Here is a 7,300-nt window from a genome sequence, read left to right on the forward strand (position 1 = left end):
ATTAAATTAAATATCTGTTGAACCTACATTCCAAGCATTTGGTTACTAACGTTACACTGGAATGATTAACGTGCTGGCCATGCAACTACAAACGATGTTGTTCTATTGCAAATAGAATCCCGGAATACAGTATGAAGATCAACTAACTGTATCAATGTTGTCTTGCTAATTAATGTCGCATCGGTGAAACTGAAAGTCAGCGTTGCAGTAACTTAAAATTCGATGTCAATTACTATTTTATATGCCGGTATGTTTACATGATGATAAGTTTTGTGCCTCAACAGTCTCTGTCGAGTAACATGATGATAAATCGTGAAAACAGATTATAAATCTAGATTTGGCCGTTTAACATTTCCTCTAATACTAATACTCTATGAATTTGAACTTAAACAGCAGATAGCGTACATCTTGTTACATTATTTTTATTCATTATTTATCACAATTTTGTGTGTTCCAGCGCATTTCGTTAGTTTGTCAACAGCCCCGCTTCACCGTGGTTCGTCCTTTACAAAACAGACAAAATTGACAGTCATTTTCAATACTTGTTTTACCATCGATAGCCTACATAATGAATCCCGTTATATATCGGAGAGAAACATCGTGTCAACGGTATTCATATTTAGGAATCCTTAATAGGGTTTCGGAAACATGTCCAACGTACTCACGGCTTTATTTTAGACAGCCTAGTGTGCCATTGCGACCTTTGCTTCCCCATTATTTTCGCAAGGCACAAGATTGGGCACTCGCTCGTATCGCCAGCTCTAATGCCTCAGCCCTCGGCTGGGGAGAAAAGCATGTAATGTGTTCCCATGGTGACGGCGCTTGCCACGGTGGCAACGTAGGTATGTTAGGGTAAGAAGGCGCGAGATGACGTCAGCAGTCGAGCCACAAGGTACAGCAAACAATATATTGGTTAAGAACTTATGATGAACAAATGTGTATCAAACATTTTTAGTATACAAGCCTTGCCCATGTCAGTGTGTGCCTCCAAGTGCAACTGTTTTCTGAATAATATACGGAGATAGGGAGGGTAAAGCTGCAGGCACACAAAGGACACATGTAAGGCTTGTATGATAAAGTGTTTAATGCATTGCAGTTCAAGTTATTCATCATAACTTCTAGACCAATATATCATTTGCTCTTCTCTGTGGACTAGCTCATGGCAAACGTCTGAAGTGGTAGTGCCTGTCCTATTAGCTTGGTAGGACGGTACGGTTTTAGGACGCCTCTCGTGGCGCACTTCGTTTCAGTTACCCTCACAGCAATACAGTACACGTCATAAAAACGAAGGCAAATTTGATGTCCCTCGTATCAGCACATCCATGCACAAATTCGCAATATCTTGAACAGGCTCGTCCTGATTGGATAGTTTACCTCAGCGAATCAAATCAAAACAAACTCGAAACCCCTTTCTACACTCCCTCATTTGTTTCTTCATGCAAGATTTGATTGTAAATAACGGGTAGGTATATTTATTTTATTTATATGCTGATTTATTTATACATTACTTATGCATGCATTTACTTATTTTCATAGGGTTTATTATGATTATTTACCTGTCAGCACTTAAGATTTGTGATTTTCATTTTCTTTAGGTTCAATTTTAAATGGCTGGGGAAAGGGACTTGACTAGCATCGACTATTTTTCCGCCTCCTATTACCCTTAAAACCTATACAAATGTGCATTTCTGATATGTAATATTTGCCAAAATGGGAAAATTAAATGTTGATTGATTGATTTATAGATCGATTGCTTTATTGTTGATTGAAATTTTTTCATTGATTTTTTATAGAAAATCTACCAAGAAAAGTGAACAATGACTGTGACTGAAGAGAGCAAACCACGTCTCAGTAATGATGTTATAAAAAGATCTCTTAGGTGAATTTTGGTCAATTTTCATTTTTAAGAAAGGCGTCTAATGAAATAAAAGCAGGCACCAGGGCGAAAGTAAAAAAGACAAAGTCATCATCTACCACTTGTACAGCTTTAGAAATTACGGATTACTTTATTCAAAGCCTAAGCACATAGGCATCTACCATGTCAGTCAATCTTCAAGTTGTGCAGCATTCCCGATTGCTAATACATTTGATAATTTAGAGTAGTAATGGGCCGTTTCTTCCGAGCGCCATCCTATGTGACGCATGAGATAGTACCTGCCAGTGACAAAGACACTGCGCATGCACTGCGACAACTGTGGCGTGTTTCACCCGCATCTATGTTTAACTTATTAAGCGGTGATATATGACCTGTGAGGAAATGTGGCGTTGTTCCACTTGCCCACTTGGGGTTTTCGGGCGAAAGAGATGACCTCTACTGAGATCAATGCCTAATTCTTGTGACAGTATAATGTACTGTTCTAAGGAATTAATGGGACATAAGAACTTGTTTGCACATTTCCCAAAGGTGTGGTTCAACACCAGCCCCGAATTATCATGGAAACGGAGAATCTCTTGGGTCTTAAGGTAGAACGCACCTCGGGGACAGAAATTCGGGCCTTGAAATTTTATCAATTTTCTTCTGACCTACCACTTGTGGGGGCTCATTTTGAAGCTCTTGGCGAAAGAAAAGTTTTCACCGTCTTAGTTTTTCAAAAATCAAAAATTTTATTTTTTGCCATAGAGTTAACACAGGGATGGCGGCCATTTTGAATTTCAAATATCGAGAAATCGCAAGTTATTTGTCTCTCTGGTACCAAAGTTTGCACGGTGACCCCTGATTTTTATTCTTGCTTTGGTAAGAGAATGGTCGAAAGTTTCATTTAGGAAAGTTTGAGCAAAAGTTTAAGTCTTTCACTTTCGAGGTGCATATTACCTTAAAGAGCATGTCCCTGCACGATCCCCAGAAAAAATTAACAGTTTGAAGAATGCTAGGTCTCTTGCTAGAATATACACAGTAGCTGGAGTAGTTGCGGTAATCATTTTATTTAATATGAGGTCAAACATTAGCTGCATCTTTTGTATGAACAAAGGTGGCGCTTATCTTGTCGTTATATGAGCTTTGCCTGCTCTTCCGATGTCGTTTTCACATACCTGTCAACCATGACAGAGTCTGCTGGGTTTTGCCGTTGTATTCCTTGTAAATTATACGGTAGTACGCCTTTAATTTTGAGACCATATTTTTTAATGTATTCGCTTTTAGACGTTTTGGGCATGCGCATTGCGACATTCCCGAAAACCAAAAAAAACCAAAAAAAACAAAAAACTCACACGTGTCTTTGTGGACATGCGTTTTCGCATCTTTATCTTTATAGATAAAAAAATCTAACGATATCGTCAGGGTCTGCTTCAACTACTGATTGAAAAATTGGGAGAAGAGCGAGGAAACTTTCAAGTTGTTTAATCAAACTATCTTTCTGTTTTTCGTATGCCGAGTTTTCTCCCAATATTTCCTGCATGCGTTGATCAATGGCGTGAAGATTTGGCTCCTGGCCAGTTCCTGTCATGATAGTGGGTGGGTCGGCAGATGAGACAAGTGTTGTATCGCATAAAAGGCATGTAATATTTCCATCCGTTGTCTTACTACCACAAATCCAGCAGAATTTCTACAAATTAAGATCGAAAAAGCGAACAACAAAAAATATTAAACATGAACAAACCAAAAAATTTTATGCTTGCACTGAACTATTTTCTGCATAAGCTTACTTCTATATACTGAGATTACATTTTCATTGAAACAGTTGCGAATTTTACCGCATACACAGCTCGTCGGAGAGTGGGATGTCTCTGTATCCATATCTGGTAGGGGCAAGAATAACTCCCTTTTCTCCTATTGTTCCGATCAATACCTCCTCTATGGCATAACCCTGAATGGAAAGCCATGCTGCGTCAAGAAAATCTCTCTTGGGTACGATTATTGTCGTGTCAAATTTATTCTCAATTAGCCTACATGTCTTCCGACAGAGCGTACCCTTTTAGATGGAGGGTACACATACAGTCTGTCCGTCGGTTGAAATCTGTGGCCGAAAAAAATCACTTCCTCGCTGGCTGGCTGTTGGAACTGGCTAATAAACCTATGAGTTTTGTGTTTGATTCGCTTGCCATAGCATCAATATTATGGGGGCCAAACATGGCGTCGATGTACTTCCACTTTTCCTCGGCTAGAGATGCATGCACCAAACTGGAATTTCTTGACGGTGCGTCAGCGGGGTTTTTACACGACTGTACATATTGTATAGATAGTCAGGGCAGAGCCAAAAAATCTTTCTGGTGATATCATTGAGCTGAGTAGACTTTGCTCCCTGTACACCTTTATTCCATGCTCGCATTTCCGATTTTGCCCTGCCACGATATCAAAGCTCGGTGCAGGGCTCCAGCTTCCTTGATTATGATGGGGAAGTTACGCCACTTTTCGTCCGACATATCGCATACTTCTACATCCGTATCATATGGGTCAGCATTTTTCAGAATATCCCCCATTTATATAAGCTAGAATCAGTGAACATGTTTATGGCCAATTGATGTTCTGGAAGCCACCTAAAACTACCCGATAAACTGATAATGTCTTTCCATTCTTTGAGTTCATTACGAAGATCATTCCGTCATGGAATGAGGGAACTTGACCGCGATTCGGCTTGTGTGGGCCGAATGAAGATTCCAGCGCATGGAATTGCTAGTGTGAATGATATGTATTTGCCTATGATACGTCGCAACATAACCAAACTTACAGTTCGGCTGTTCAGGACGATATCAAGCAACTCTAGGAACGTTTTTTGTTTTTCTTCTGGTATTCTAAATGCCGTTGCTACCGTGTCAACGGTAAAACCCAACATTACAAGTGATTGGACAGGTATCAGGACACTTTTGTGCAAGGCCAAAAAATATCCCGCGTCAATACACAATTTAGCGAGTATGAATGCAGCTGTATCGGCCAATTCCCTTCGGTTACGACGGTTCTGACAATCGCGGGTTTGAACTAATGGGCCACCATGTCTATCGTCGATATACTGCAAACACGGTACTCCTAAGAGACCTAGCATAACTAGTGATGCAATAGCCTATTAAAGTATGGTAAACAAAAGCAGAAAACTCCATCCATGGGGGAGCGTATTACAGACATACCATGTTCCAGCCCACTGGAAGCCCAAAAGCCTTCTGTAGTCATCGAAAATTTTTAAATGATCATAGCCACTTTTATCATCACATTTATAATGGTAATCTCCTGGCTCAGTATCTCGTAACTTCCACTAATTGATCTAAACCGAAATGCGCATCTTTTATCCAAAGGTTTAAATAATGCATGTCGATGCACATACGGGGCTTCTTGGGCTAAACAGTAATAGGCATAACTAACATAGGGGGAGCATCTCGACCAACTTTACCCCGAACCGATATTGCTCCCGATATAAATCTCTCAGAAATGGTGGATGCAATAAACTTGCCGAAATTTTTACTTGACATGTTATTCTGAAGTGTCACAGGAGGCGGGGACGGGTGATCATAACATTCCCTTAGTGCCCTTGAAGGGAGTTATGTACTCAGACACTTTTACCCCGTCAGAGAGCCAACGTAAAATTTGAGATTTACTTGTAAGATTTTACGTCAATAACTGCCAAGTTGACAAGTAATTATGAACTTCTCCAGCAATAAAATCATCGGGGTTTCTTAAAATCAAGTCTTGAGGGGAGACTTTACTTCCTGCAAGAGCTGCTTCATTACTGGGGACAGAAGTGTCTCATCCATGTCTGGGTAGGCCCTCTAGAGTTACCCAGTGAAAGTTGTTCGTCGCTGTACACTGCGATCGACCGGATATAGCATCTCCAAGTTAGGAATTTCAAACTGGAAAAAAAGGGAAAGAGCCCTAGTGAAACGTACAGAGGGCACCCCCAGACAGGATCCCTGCAAATGACAGGCAGTCATAAGGTAGGGCTTTTGGTATTCCCCCCCCCCCTCGTCCAAGGGAACCACTATCAATACATAACACAACATATTCTATTTATAGTGCATTTATGCTTATAATCTTCAAGAAAGTTATAATTAACGATTTGATTTCTCAAAAAGTGCAAAACAGTTGCAAACTTCTGTCAACATTCTACTTTTTGTTCTTACAATCTCTTGCAATGTGCCCAATAACACCACACACAAAGCATTTCACCTCATTAAATTTGTGTACTTTTATCATGTCGAAAGCGATTGCAATAAGGAGTAAACCTAGTATATTTCTGAGAACGTTGCAAAAATTTTGACACTTTCGAAGCAATTTCCTCTTCTTCCTTATTACCTAGAAGCAAGAGGATGAGATGACCCGCATCATCGCCAAAATCATTTGTTTCAAATTGGGCAAGCACAGCTCTGAAACGGGATTTAGCTCTGGGTGAGCTATTTTAGTGGCTCTATCGACCAAGACACGTAATGCATTAAATAATTGCGGACGGGCATACCAAGATGGTGTGTGGGCCAGCTCCATAACTTTCTGGAGAGCATCTTCAACTGATGACGTACTTGCAGACTTCTCCAGCTCATCAAACTTTCTCTTCAATTCAGAGTTGTAACTGCATCTGTAAACCCGCATTAAATGTCTACGGGTTTCCTCTCAAGAAACTGTAACAGTGGGCGTTGCATGCATAGACTTTAGGGACTGGTCAGTTTCTTCGGCCGGGGGGGGGGCGGTGGATTCATGGGGGGGGTCACCCTGTTTTTGACTTTGGTGATAGGGGGGGGTCACCATGTTTTTGAAATGCCCAATAGGGGGGGGGGGTCAGTGTGTTTTTGAATTTCGACACAAGCTCATCATTGCCTAAAATGCATCGTGTCAGCCACAAATTTCATCCAGTTGCATTTTTCGGCGCGCCCTTCGGGCACGTAACTTTAATAATCAGACATATTTTTCAGCACGCCCAACTTTAACATATCAGGCATACATATATCAGAGATATATGTATGTTCAATATTTTTCAGCGTGCTCTTCAAGCGCATTACTTTAATATATCAGACATTTTTCAGTACACCCTTCCTGTGCATTACTTTAATATACAAGACATATATATCAGAGATATCATTTTTTTTAATCTATCCATCATCCAACAGGCGTTAGCCCAATTAGGTACGCATAACCCACTACCCCCAATGGAGCACTGAGGAGTACAGTGCCTTGCTCAGGGGCACAACACCGTGCTAGAGTCTTAAACTCACCGTCCTCCGACAGTGAGTCCATTACTCAGGATCTACTGGGTCTTGAACCGGGTCTCGAACTGACCACCCTCTGATAGTGAGTCCGTTACCCTAACCACTGGGCCACGGTGCCTCCTATATCAGGATGTTTCATATTTTTCTCCGCGCCATACTGGATGCCATACTTTAATAA

The sequence above is a fragment of the Ptychodera flava genome, chromosome 17 (genome assembly GCF_041260155.1).
Source record: "Ptychodera flava strain L36383 chromosome 17, AS_Pfla_20210202, whole genome shotgun sequence".
Lineage (NCBI taxonomy): Eukaryota > Metazoa > Hemichordata > Enteropneusta > Ptychoderidae > Ptychodera > Ptychodera flava.